We start from the raw sequence: 14,548 nt of genomic DNA on the forward strand, positions 1-14,548 counted from the left end.
ATATGTCTATGTATAGCTGATTCACTTTGTTATAAAGCAGAAACTAACACACTATTGTAAAACAGTTATACTCCAATAAAGATGTCAAAAAAAATAAAAAAAAAAAAAAGAAATTCTGCTATGAATTTTATTGGAATTATGTTAAATCTATAGATAGTTTGGGGAGAACTGACATCCTAACTGTGTTGAATCTTCCAAACCATGAACATGGTGTATCTCTCCATTATCTAGGTCTTCTTTGATTGCTTGCATTAGTGTTTTATAGCTTTCAGCCTCTAGAGTCTACATATGTTTTATAAGACTTGTATAAATATTTCACTTTTTTTTTTTTGTTTTTTGCTGTAAGCGGGCCTCTCACTGTTGTGGCGTCTCCCGTTGCGGAGCACAGGCTCCGGACGCGCAGGCGCAGCGGCCATGGCTCACGGGCCCAGCCGCTCCGCGGCATGTGGGATCTTCCCGGACCGGGGCACGAACCCGCGTCCCCTGCATCGGCAGGCGGACTCTCAACCACTGCGCCACCAGGGAAGCCCAAATATTTCACTTTTTAACGATTGGAAATATTTTTAAAATGTTTGTTGTCTAATTATTCATTACTGTATATAGAAATATGATTCATTTTTCTATGTTAACCTTATATCCTATGACCTGGCTAAACTCACTTACTTGTGCTTTGTAGATTCTTTGGAATTTTCTACATAGGTAAGCATTTTGTTTGCATATATGGATTGTTTATTCTTGAACACTTAAGCTTAGAAGCATTTATTAATATGACTAATAAAATGGTCAGTTAGATGCTTTTACATTGGTTTGAAGATTTACAAAGTATTATTTCTAGGAACAAAACTTTGCTAACAAATCTTTGCTGGCTTTCAACCCCAAATTATTTGCTCAGAGTGTTTTATTTGGTCAGTGTATTGAACAGTTTTTAGAATATTCATCCACCATTTATTTCTTGTGCTCTGCTCAACACAGATATTAACAGAGATTCTTTGATTTTTGATTGGCCCAGAATTTCTTCCCTTGCCTTTTGGTACATAAATTTCACAAACTCACTTATTATTGAGATGAATCTCTGGCTTTAACACAGAAGACAAACCAAAATGATCTAACATGTTATTTTGATACCTTGAATTTTTGGTGCTGAAGCTATTGTTTTGACAACACCAATTTTAGGAAATTATTAGTTTGTTTGACTTTGGTTAAAAGCCCCAATTCTCAAACTTTTTCAAAGCTACTGACAAACTTAAATCAGAAGAGAGAGAGAGAAGCTCATTATTCTGATTGGTCAAAAGTTAAATGAATTTCTCAGACTGATGCTGTGGAGACACCCACACAGTACAGGATAATTAACACTTATTCCTCCATGGAGACCTTAGAAATTAGATTCAAAAAGAGTGTGGGCCTCAAATCCACACCCCCCTCTCTTCCCTTCAGAGACCCAGTTATGGGGAAGGAGTGTTTATTGAAAGCTTCAACTGAAATACAAATGGAGATAAATCAACATACATGTGCATGCTGTAAACCTAGGAGGTTTTCTGGTTTTGACATTTAGGCTGAGTTTTTAAGAAATGATTACAATAGAAGTTTTCTAAACATTGTAGTATTTCATTAAATGGTCACAGTTACCTTATAAAGCTGATAGTATAATATTGTTCCCAAATAAGAGGAGGACAGAGAATTGATCATTGGATATAGCAACCTGGAGGTCATTGGTCACCTTGGTGGGAGCAGTTTTGAGTGGAGGGTGTGACTGGTGAGGATTAAAGAATGGGAAGAGAGAGAAGAATTGAAGCCAGTAATACAGACACAGCCCTTTTGAGGAGCTTTATTAAACAGGAGGGCAGAGAAATGGATAAGTCGCTGGTGTGAGAAGTGGAGTCAAGAGAAGCTTTCTCTTTTCTTCTCTCTCACTCTTCCTCCCTTCCCCCCTCCTTGCCTGCCTGCCTTCCTCCTTTCCTTCCTTCCTTCTTTCCCTCCTTCTCCTTATGGGAGAAACCATAATATTTTTTATGTTGATGGGAATTTTCCAGTAGATAATTATGCTGGTCATTGTATACGATACCAGTATATCATTGTACGAATCCAGTACTTCAACAGTGTATATGACGGAAGATTAGGTATAGTGTATAAATAGAGGAATGAATTTGGATAGAATCACATATGGTTTATCTGTAGTGGGAGGGAAGGTCAAGTATATGAGTGAGGATGCTAGTAGATGGATGCATTGGTGGTAGGACTCTGTAGACATTTTCTTTCTATTGTTTCAATTTTTTTTCTAGTGAAATAGGAAGAGACATTATCAGCTGAGAGTAAGAATTGGAGAGAAGGTGGTGGAAGTTTGAGGAGAAGAGGTCTGAAATAGGTTTAGGGAGATTTAAGAGTGAATTGATTAAGGAGACAGGATATTATTGCTGAAGAACAGTAAGAGCCCATTTGAAATTCATGGTTAGAAATTTAAAATGAGACCAGCTAATGTGGTTGATTCTCTGTAACCACATTCACCTCCCTGGGTGCCAGCAGACAATTAGATTTTACCAGGGTTGTATTTTTTGGCCAAAAGATAGAAGAAATCAAGAGAGAGGCAGAGGAACTCAGATGTATGTGGGGGAGATTGTAATGATAGTCCATGGAATTGAGGCTGGTATGAAGGGAGACAGGACTTCCAGGGGAGAAGGAATGTGGAAAGACCCAACTATACGTTGTCTACAAGAAACCCACTTTAAACATAAAGTTGGTGGTTTCCTACAAAATGAAATATACTTTTGCCATATGATCCAACAATCATGCTCCTTGGTATTTACCCAAAGGAGTTGAAAACTATGTCTACACAAAAACGTGCATACGGATGTTTATAGCAGCTTTATTTATAATTGCCAAAATTTAGAAGCAACCAAGATGTCCTTCAGTAGGTGAACGGATAAATAAACTGTGGTACATCCAGACAGTGGAATATTACTCAGTGCTAAAAAGAAGTGAACTATCAAGCCATTAAAAGACATGGGGGAGCCTTAAATGCATATAACTAAGTGAAAGAAGCCAATTTAAAAGGCTAAAAAATACTGTGTGATTCCAACTATATGACATTCTGGGAAAGGCCAAACTATGGAGATAGTAAAAAAATCACAGTGGCCAGAGGTTGGGGAGTGGGAAGGATGAATAGGCGGAGCATAGAGGGTTTTTAGGGCAGTGAAACTACTCTGCATGATACCACTATGGTAGATATATGTCATTATACATTTGCCCACATTCACAGAATGTATAAAACCTGGAGTGAACCTTAATATAAAGTATGGACTTTGGCTGCTAATGATGTGTCAGTGTCGGTTCATCCGTTGTAACAGGTGTTCCACTCTGATGGGGGATGCTGATAATGGGGGAGGCTATGCGTGTGTGAGGGCAGGGAGTATATAGTAACACTCTGTACCTTCTGCTCGATATTGCTGTGAACCTAAAACTGCTCTAAAATATAAGGTCTATTAAAAAAAAGATGGTTAGTTTAGTGAGTTGGAAGTCTTGGGGGTAGGCAAAAGATTGACAGAGTTGGGATATTAGAGGGAGATATAAAAATTTGAGCTAGTAGTCAGAGATTATGGAGAGTTAGCATTTATTGATCATGACAGGTATAGGCTCAGGTAGGCTCATCGTGACTAAAGTAAGACCACTGGAGGAGATGAGCTCATAAAACTGAGTCAGGGCATTAAAAGGATGGTCCATGTATATATTAAAGTATCAAGAATTTAAATAGCAGGAACTAAAACCATGGAGAAATGACAGGGATTGACCCATTGTTGCAGATTCCAATGATATGGAATAATGGGTGACATAGTCTGATGAAATATAGCTCAGAACTCAGTGTTCTTAGGGAGGAGAGAAGGAGAAAGGTCTGGAAGTCATAAGGAACAGTAAGAGAGATATGTGCTCCCTCCCCCGCTTCTCTAGGCCCAGTGGTATGAGGACTGTGAGAGGAAAGCCAGCCCCCCGCCTGGGAGGACTGCAGGGGAAGTGTGTCCTTAGGGGAGCCTGTCTGCAGAAAGAGCAAGAAGGTGATGCATCTCTAAGAGGAGGGGGCAATGACACGGGGGGTTTTGCTGAGGGGAGACTATGCCTTTTGGAGGGTGAAGTAGGAGCATATCTGGAGATGAAGAAGCGGGGTGTGAGGACAGAGTGGGGCACACGAGGAGCCTTGTGGAGAACCAAGTGCAGGTTCTGAGGGGTTACCTGGGAGGCAGCGATGACATAAGAGAGTTTAAAACAATTACTGAAATTATATTGTGAGGATTTAGGTAAAGCAGGTGAAGCACATAGCATGCATTGGGCACATAGGTCTGGGTCAGTACCGTTTAGCTAAGGAAGGACTTCAGAGCCTCGTCCTGCCCTCCAGCCCTCCCTTCTGCACATCTCCCACTCAGCTGATGGATGAGAAAACTGAATGTTAAGATTTAACACGCATGGCTGAATCCTTATTAATTGTAACTGGAGTCACTGAAAGAATTAATGGATGTGAGATGCAGGGTAAGAACCTGAGCCCAGTGCTCATTATTGCAGATGAAAATCGAAGAGTTCCAATCCATGTTTTAGCTTTCATGCATACACTTGATTGTTTCATTAACCTTCACCATATAAATAAGCCCGGACTCCGGAGTATCATAAAAGGCAAATATCCTTCAGCATTTAATTTCCATGTGGGAACTCAGATCCAAGAAAGGTGGTTCAAGTCCAGTACATGAATCAGCTAGCCAGCATTTCTTGCCTTGGCTTTCCCAGGGGGATTTACACAGCCCCTAGGTCCTCAGAATCCAGGGTTCTGACCCCAGGGTGGGGTGGGTAGGGCTGGCTCCCTGCTCCAGTGACCCTCTCAAAGGCGTGACTCTCAAACTCCGACACTGGTTACTCACTCCCTCCTTGACTTTATTATCTGTTCTCTGCAGGAGGCCTTCCCTTATTCATCCTAGACTTACTCCCTGCATTTCCTAATGGGTTCTCTGTGTCCTAAGTGTTTCAGAATTTGGGAAGGATGATTGTACATGAGCCATTGGTGATCTTAGAATTTCTTGAGATGGGGCTGATCAGTCTTTGCACGAGAGAGATGACTGGGTGATTCGTGTTTGGTTGGGCTCTAGAATCAGAGTGTCTGAGTTCAAATCCCAGCTCTGCTGCATGCTTTGTGTTTGGTCTTTGTGTTTGCGTGTATAACTTTAGCTTCCTCTGTGTTCTAACTTAATCTGTATAATGGGGATGATACTGTTTTCTGCCTCATGGAGTTGTTGTAAACTAAATAAGATAATCCATATACGTTGCTTAACACAATATGTGACAAGTATCAGCCAATATTAAGATACATGCGGCTTGTAGGTTAGCAGAGAGTGTAAACATGGAGAATTTGTCTCTTTCAGGGGGTTGGTCTTCAAGTGCCATTTCTAACAAAGCAGACACACCCATTGTTGGATTTAATTTCACAGCTTCCCCTGTGTCAGTCCTCAGGTGGAAGGTGCAGGTAGCAGGACAGAAGCTTGGAGCAGGGCATTGGAGCAGAGTCCTTGATAATTCACAGTGCAGGTGCAGGCCGCTGGGTGCTGAGCTGAATCTGCAGGTGACTGCACCGCCTTTCTTAGCCAGGCAGTGTTGACAGTGTCTGTTGATAACTTTGGTTTCCATCCTGATTTTTCGTTTACTTAATTGGCAGCTACTGACATCGTTAAGGGGCTCCTTAAGCCAACACCATGACGTTGTGAAGTCCCAGAAGTAATGGATTGCTCCGCTTGTTGGTTTTATAACAAGTCCCCTCTGATGGATTCAGAGGCTTGCCTAAGGAGAATAGAGGCTGTCTTTCAAGGAAACAGATGAGCGACTGGAGTATTTTATTCTAATTCAGCAGGTATATTTGAGCACCCACTGTGTGCCAGGCACTGGGGATAGAGACGTAAATAAAATACAGTCCTTGCCTTTGAGGAACTCAGGGCCTTGCTAGAGAGGATGACAAGTGACTAGGTAAGGACCACAGGGTGACGTAAGTGTCTTGGGATATGCCACCCAGCTACAGATATGGGGGACTTCCAAGAGGAGGCAGAGTGTGAGCCCTGAGGATGGGTAGAAGCTAACAGGGACGAGGCAGGTGTGGGGAGGAGAGTAACAGGGAATGGACGTTCCAGGAAGAGGGGCTGGCAAGTGCAAAGGCCCAGAGGGCAGAGAACATTCAGCAACGGGTGGACTGTGATGGGTATCAGCTACTTTAACCACAGATGGTTAGGCATAGGTTATGCACATTATCCAGTGTTTTACGTAACTTCTCATAAATAAATAAACAAGAACGCGCTCATGCATCCAGAGAGGAATTCACATACAGTCTCTGCACATCCTTATCCAGATTAAAGATGCTGCTTGGTTCTCATTTGCTGAGCTCCCAGAAGAGCCCTTCCTCAGCTTTCTGCTTTTTCTCTGGAACCACAGGGAACAGACACAGGAAGGCAGGCCTGCCTGTGTGAACCTTGCCCCACCCCAGCACCTCACGGCTCCAGGCCTCCCTGGAGGCTCCAGGGCTCTCCTCCCTCACTCTGCACACTCTCTGTCTCTGTCTCTCTCTCTCTATCTCCTTCCCCTTTCTGTCTCTTTCTCACACATCACTCTGTCAACCACAGGTCAGTGCTCCATGGTAGAGGGATTGCTCAAAGCTGTGACTCAGGAAATTAGTCAGGAGGTGTGAGTTGAAAGAGAAGGAGGGACCCTCAGGAAGCCTCACGGTTCGCTTACTTAGAATCAGCCCCACCTTTCCCCTGCCTTCCTGTCCTGCCCCCGCATGGGGTCGGCCTAAGCATGATTGGTTGGTCTCTGTGCCCATTAGAATGGGAGGCAGTATTAAAGCATATGACTCTTACAGTTTTTGCTACTGCAGTATTATTTATCATTTATTGAATGCTTACTATGTGCCAGACTCTGGGCTGAATGCTTTACATATTTAGCTCATTGAATTCTCATGACAAACCTAGGAAGTAGATACAATTATCATTCCTCTTTATAGAAAGGGGAACTGAGGCCCAGAGACTTCAGTGGCAGCTGGGATTTGAACTTGAGTATGGCTGACTCCAAATTCCATAATACTAACACTGGGAAGTGCTCATCTGATAAAAATACCAACTGCTCTGGCACGTGCTCTAAAACCCTGAGCATGACCCTGAAGGGGCAGGTTCAGGGTCCTTCCTGGTGAAGAGGAGGAGAGAGATGAGGGCCTGTTGGTAAGAGGCAAAGGTACTGAAACCGTGTGAGGCAATACCCTGTGTATCCACACCCAGGGGCAGGCCGGGAGTAAGACTGGCTGAGCCCAGAGAGCTGAGTTTGCCCCGTGCTCCAAGCTACCAGCAGGTGCGCCGGCATCAGAATGTTGGGGGAAGTCATCCCTAATGGGATGTGCCATTTCTGTTGCTCCCAAGGCCCTAAGCCTCTTATTTAAGTGCCAGTCTGTCCACTCCCCCCACATCCTTTTCAGTCTTATGGCTTTCACCAAGGGGCCATCCACCTCTATTCTGTAACAGGTCCCCCTCCCCCATGCAGGATCACTGTCTTCATGGTGAGAAGTTATGGAATGGGTGGGAAGCAGAGGGTCTGCAGAATCTCCCCCGGCGGTGGCTGGGACACCTTGCACCTCGTTCCTCAGATACACAGAGAAACTGAGGGTGGCGGGATGAGGCTGCATTGCTTTTGCCATCTGAATTCCAAAGGGGGCAGCACGGTGACTGCTGTTCATGGTGCACTGGCTTTTAGCAACCGTGATTTTTGGGTCTGTTTGCTGTGCTGGAGCTGAGGCATATACCGTATAGCTGCAGAGTGATGCTGAGTTAACAGCTCTCTGTTCCTGGATCCTTCCAAAGCTTTCGTCCACCAGCACACCTAAGCCACTTTGGTCCATGGATTGGCTCATAGGAGAACTCATGTATTCATTTATTTATTCATTTAATCAACAAAAATGAATAGCGCATTTACCCCATGCTGAGCACTGTGCTAGCACCCTGGAGATAAATGAGGAGCAAGGCAGGCATGGTCTTTGCCCTCAGGGAGCCGACAGAGCAGAGGGGAAGATAGACAGAGAAGATCCTGCGGCTAAGTGTGATGAGGATCTCCCCTTTTTGTGCAGGTTAGACCTGAGTTTCTTTACATTCAGCCTCATAGTAATTCCTGGGAAAACATTACCTTCCAAAGAAACCCAGTTGGCCAGCAGTAGAAACAGGAAGAGTCTGTTAGATGGAAAGCTTGAATGCTTTCCAGTAATCCATCCTTACAAAATGTTCCAGCCAGTTCAGCCTGTGCTTACTGTGCTTTCTGTGTTCTAGAAGCTGTGCCCAGCCCTGGAGATGCAAGGAGGAGTGAGATGCGGTCACTGCCTACCCATGGTGAGACTAGACGTAACCCAGTTGTTCTGATATTATATGGCAGTGCTGGTCACTCATTCAACAAATAGTCCTTGAGTTCCTACCCTGTTCCAGGCACTGTTCTCAATCTTTGAATACAGCCATAAGCAAAACAGACTCCCTGCCCTCATGGAGCTTATGTTTTACTGGGGGCCTGGCGACTTAAGGTTTCTGTTTTACATTGGTGGTTAGGCAGGAACTCCCTGAGGAGGTGATTTTGTATAGAGAGTTGGTGAAGGAGGGAGCTCTCTATGTAGATATACATGAGGAAGGAGCGCTCCAGACAGAGGGTCACCGGTACAAAGAGGGAGAAGAGTGCAAAGCAGAAGAGGGAGAGCATCTGGTGTTTTTGAGGACCAGCAAGGTGGCCAACTACTGGGGCAGAGTGGGTGAGGGGGAGAACGAGGGAAGAGGTGAGAGGCCAGAGGAACTGCAGGGGACAGATGGCCAAAGCCCTAATAGGCACTTGTAGTGCTGTGGCTTTTTCTCTGGTGAGATAGGGAGTCATTGGAGGGTTTCAGGAAGCGACGTTAGCAGGATCTGGTGTATGCTTGAAGAGGGTCACTCTGGCTGTTGGCATGGGATGAATTGTAAGGGGCAAGAGCAGAAGCCTGAAGACCAAGTAAGAGGTTGTTGCAATTACCCAAGGGGGAGGTGAAGGTGGCCTGGACAGGGGCAGAGAAGTATAGAATTCTAGATGTCTTCGAAGGATAGAGCCAAGAGGGTTTATTGATGGATTGGACATCAAGAAAAAAGAAGAGTTAAGCATGAATGAGGTTTTTGGACCAAGCAACTGGATGGTTACCATTTATGACATGAGCACCGTGTTAGATGAGCTCCTTGTTTAGCAGATGTTTCCTTCCTCCTTCCCATCTCCTTGAGACGAAGCACACTTCCTTCCCCATTGTTAGGGAACTTGGTCATGGACTTGCTTTCGTTCATGAAATTACAGTGTGTGACCCTTAAACTTAAGGCTTAAGAGGCATCATGTATTTTCCCTTGTCTCTGTGGGAGTTCTGACCTCTGCCCTTGGAGTGCCCTTGGTTTCCACTGTCCATCCAGCCTTCATCCCAGAACGAGACATGTAGAGCAGCCTACTCCTCTGACCCAAAGACTTGTGAACATGACAGTAAATGTTGACACGTAGACTGCTGCGTTTTGGGGTGGTTTGTTACACAGCATCATTGTGGCAATAACTGAATGATAAAGGGACAGAAGTAGGCTGAGTGCTTTGGGACATCAACATCAAAGATGGGCTCTTAGCCCTGCCTGTGTTCAGGGAAGTTGCCCTGGAGAAAATAAGTTGTGACTGGATCTTGAAGGATAAATCAGAGTTAGCGAGTTCAAGAAGTGGAGGAAGCATATTCCAAGTTGAGTTCATAGCATAAACAAAAGCACAAAAAACATGCTCTATGAATATACAGGAAACTATGCAAGTAGAGGCACAGGGCAGCAGAAGATGAGTCTGGGGAAGTAGACAGGACCATGGAGAGCCATGGAAGGTTTTGTCTTTCATGATAATAAGCTTGAACTTCATTCCACAGGCAGTGGGGAGGCACCAAAGCTTTTTAAGTGGGAGAAAGGCACGGTCTGATTTGCACTTCAGTGGGATCCTTCTGGCCCTATGTGGAGGACAGCTTCACCTATGTGGTGGAAGCTCTTGTGATCATCTAGTCAAGAAGAGTGGTGGTAAGGATGCAGGGATGGAAATGGATTGGGGATACATTTAAGTTTTAGTACCAGCAGGATTTAAGGTACAGAAGGAAAGCAAGAACTCAGTATGTGGTGTGCTTTGGATGTCAAACGCTGGAAGGAAATTAGTATCTGATGGGATTATAACATGGTAGTATCTGATGGGATTATAGGTGAATTTTCTTTTTCTTATAAACAGTTTCATTTTCTACATTAATTGCACATTTTTACCAACGTAAGCAAAAAAATTTGAGTGAGTTATAATGTTTAAACCTGCCTGTTTTCCTTTGGGTGAATTTGCTAAACCCTTAAATCTCAGTGTTGGAGAGGAGTATTCACCTTTGGTGCTGTCTTGGCCAGGACTGCAGTCTTGTCTACTTGATATCTAATAACTTTGTTTTTTTTAAACATCAAATTAAAAGGAGATCCAAAATGAGATTCAGAGCAAATATGACCTATGCATCTTATTTGTACTTACCGTATATTGTGAAAACATTTCAGAGAAACACTAATTTAGAATTGGCATTACCAGATAACATACCCTTCCAGAGGATTATGTCATGATTCACCTGATTATAGATTCAGAATAGTAAATGTCCAGGAAACTCTTTTTAAAGAGTAATTATAGCACAGCATATGTATAGAAGTAATTTTTAAAAAATTTACTTGTGGGCTTCCCTGGTGGCGCAGTGGTTGCGCGTCCGCCTGCCGATGCAGGGGAACCGGGTTCGCGCCCCGGTCTGGGAGGATCCCACGTGCCGCGGAGCGCTTGTGATTGCTGAAAAATGCTATTGATTAAGAGGGGCTAATGACTAGATGGCAGGGTAGGAATTAAAAAAATGTAGAGCCCTGCTAATTATAAAACAAAACCCCAAAACCAAATTAGGCAAATCAGTACTTATGATCTCTCTGACCAAAAGAGCATACACTGTTCTTTTCACCTCAGTGCCTTTGTCCATTGTGTTCCCAAGTCTGGACTGATGCTACTCTTTACTTCCTCTAAGAACCTCTACTCTTCTTGAGACCAGGCGGAAGGTAACTCCAGGATGGCTTTCCTGATATCCCTGGGGAAATCCACTGTTTTATGTTTGGGCACCCACTGCATTTTATTCTTAGGGTCCAGTAGACCTGTCAGAGTGCTCTCTGTATTTTTGACACGTTCATACTTGACTAACTTCATTCATTTGTATATCTCAGCCCAGGGCATGCCACGTTATAGGACTTGATAAATGTTGCATAAAATGACCAGACATATACTCTGATTCAAGAATTTTATTTATGGGAAGCTGAGGCACAAGTAAGTGCTGGTGTGTGGCTACCAGGGAACAGATCTAGGAGGTGCGAATGGGGGTCTATTCTTGGCTCTCAGAGATGGTCTTGGAGCCAGACCTGCCTGTTAAAGGCTCATTATCTTGTGCATAGCAAACTGCACTGACTTTCTAAAAGTCCCGGAAGACACGGGTAAAAGGTGAGTAAGTGATTGCATTTAAATAAGTTCAAATCTAATCAGGAAAATAAGATTCTAGTTTTTTGACTGATTTATCCAAAGAATGACCTAATAATACTTGGAAGTAGGACTTAAAGCTGTTTTGTAAAAATAAAAAAAGAGAGAGACCAAGGCTTTGATATACTTTTATTTCTCTCTACAGCTTCCCTTGTTACCTATGTGCTGATGACTCCCAGGTTTTTACCTCCAACCCCAACCTGTATTCTAAGGAGCAGATTTCAACATCCAACTGCCAAGTGGTCATCTACACTGGTAAGTCCCGCAGACACTTCGAACTCTGCATGCCTCAAGCTGAACACGTGTGTCTTCCAAACATCCAAACCCGATGTTCTGCTTTCTGCTTCAGGAACTAGAGTCCCCATCCACTCAGCCTCCTGAGCTAGAAGTCCTGGGTTCATCTTTGTCTTTGCCAATTAGTTACCAAGATCTATGGATTCTGATCTAAAGAATCTCTACTGTCTGAGCCCTACTGCCCACACTCACAGTCGTGATCTTAATTCAAGTCCTTATAATTTAGTGTCTAGACTTCTGAATTAGCCTCCTGATGGGACTGTTTACCGACAACAGTTCCTTCTACCTGGATGCCAAACCACTATCCCCTTGGTTAAAAAGCTACGGATAAAATCCATGCATATTTATTACCATATTTCATATACCTCCCTAAGATTAGCCCCCTTCCCTTAAACCCATCCAGCTGCATCTGTCCACCAAGAACACTGGGCCGTTCACGCCTCTGCACATGGCATTCGTCTGCCTTTATGTCTTTCTTTCCCTTCTCCATTTGCCAAACTCATCCTTCAAGAACCACTTCAGAATATCATCTTTTCCAGGAATCCTTATCTCACATCACCAGGCGGTTTGCTGCACTCTTCTTTGTGTTTTCATAGCATATTGCTCCTACTCTACTATGTTGTATTTATCTCTCAACACTTCAGTCTCTCCCATTGCTTTGAGGACAGAGTTCAGGTCTCTTCCACACTTGTAGACCTAGTACCTAGCACAGTATCTGGCATACAGAAAGAAGACCACCATGTGCTGAAAACCATTTAACCATTCTCAGTCCATTTCCTCAACTGTAAAATGGGAATAATCATCTCTTCTTAAATCTCAACTTAGATGTTGTTTATGAAAATGCCCTGTAGAAATGAGAAGCAGAAAGGCCTAGAGAAGTGGGGACTCAACAAGGGAGTCTTAGTAAAAGTACCTGGCTTTATGCATGAGGAAGATGAGCTGCAGGGAAGTAAAGTGACTGAGCCAAGGTCACAAGTCAGGTCCTGGCGGAGCCCTGGGTCTCCTCACTCAGTGCCCCCCATGCTAGCATTGCCCCAGAGGATCGTCTTTTATGGTGGCAAATCACCTGTGTGACATATGCCACGCCCAGGGCACAGTGTGACCAGAAGGCTCCAAGCTATTTGGTTCCCTCAAGTAACCTCTGAAATCTGACTACCGTGAGCACACTCCTCACATATTTGCTTTAGGTAAAGAAAAGATCCAACCCTGTGTTTAAAATCTGCTTTCTACTTTTGTAATCTTAGGGGGAATACCATTTGGGGAAATAAACTCTTGCTCCTAGTTTTTTTAAGCCAAATTAAAACATTTTTTTTTCACATTTCCTGGCTCTGATCTCCATGCTTACATTAAAATATCAGGTTTAAGAACATAAGAAATCAAGTTTCTGTTGTGCTACAGGAAGGTATTAGGTGAATTCTTTGGAGTATAAACTTTAAGCAAAATTAATAATCACCAGAAAAGAGAACCTGTCATCAGAAAGATTCTTGAGCTACTGCTTTCAAAGTATATGTAGGAGAAGCTGGAGAGAGCTATTAACTCAACAGGCAGAGCCCTGGTCTTCAACATGTATCAGTAAAAGGGGTGCTATCCTTCCCCACAATGCAAACATGAGTTCTGATGCCCCAGGTCCAAGCACCTGTATTACTGGTAAATGGAAGTGTATTGTATTTCCAGGATGTGTGTATGGGGGTGAAGAGAGGAAGAGAGAGAGAAGCTTAGCATCTCGGCATGGACCTTCTTAATGTTCAAAGCACTTATCCATCAGTAATTAGTAAACCTGCTCTGCAGCCCAGAAAAACAGGTCATTATTATTAATTTCACACTGTAGGTATGGGAGATGGAAAGAACATAATAATATGAAAGATAATCATGCTACCAGGCATTTGGGGAGTGCTTTTCTGTTTGAGAATTGATAGTATTTAGAAAATTTTAGCCTCAGTCACTCTTACATCACTGTAATTTTAGGACTAGGTACCCAAGATTAGTTTCCTTATTTTTCCTGGGCCTTATACCATTCGGCATCTGTGGTGACCAGAGCCTGTACTCCAACTCTTTCAGGCTCCTGGGGTCGGCAAGAGTGCAGACAGTACCATACCACCTGATGTATCTTACTGAGAGCTGATGGAAAAGTCCATGGCCTCCTAGTGCTAGGGTAATACACGTTTTGAAAGGATGCCTGTGCCAGGATATTAAAAGAGTGTTTATTATCCCTACACTGTATTTGAGTGTATAACACTTACGGTAGGTACTGATCACATAGTTTATAAATGAGAAAGAAAGAGAGAGAGAGACACTAGTTCATCAAGGCCTAGCGAGTTTTCTGAATGATGGAAACTTTTTTTCCCTTTGCAATCAAATGCAGTTCTCTCAGTTTTCCTAATTGGTACTAAATGGAACTCTACCTGGAATCCAAGAGCTGCTATGGTATTTTCCAGCTTCTTACAATTCATGGGCTTGAAGGGCAGCAGAATCTGCCACCCTAAAATGTGCCACTTTGTCATAAGGATTCTTTTGAGCTAAAGGCAATTAAGAAGAAGCAGATACAAGAAAAGCTCTCTGCCCTCCCCTATTTGGCTAAAAGCAGAACATAAATTTGTAAAGGCTGTCCCTCCTCCACTCTCTACCAAGGAAAACAGATGTTAATCACCAGAGACAACTC

At 43.5% G+C, this 14,548-nt stretch overlaps 1 protein-coding gene and 1 long non-coding RNA gene across 2 annotated transcripts in view; one reads left to right on the forward strand and one right to left on the reverse strand.

Moving 5' to 3' along the window:
* TRPC7 (transient receptor potential cation channel subfamily C member 7) overlaps positions 1-14,548 on the reverse strand; it is a 145,016-nt gene that overhangs the window by 107,307 nt on the left and 23,161 nt on the right. The window lies entirely within an intron of this gene.
* On the forward strand, positions 5,844-11,826 carry LOC114486767 (uncharacterized). The gene is made up of 3 exons (XR_003681058.2): positions 5,844-5,875; positions 8,322-8,381; positions 11,741-11,826. It is a non-coding gene; the product is annotated as an uncharacterized lncRNA (long non-coding RNA).

The sequence above is a fragment of the Physeter macrocephalus genome, chromosome 8, assembly GCF_002837175.3.
Source record: "Physeter macrocephalus isolate SW-GA chromosome 8, ASM283717v5, whole genome shotgun sequence".
Taxonomy (NCBI): Eukaryota; Metazoa; Chordata; class Mammalia; order Artiodactyla; family Physeteridae; genus Physeter; species Physeter macrocephalus.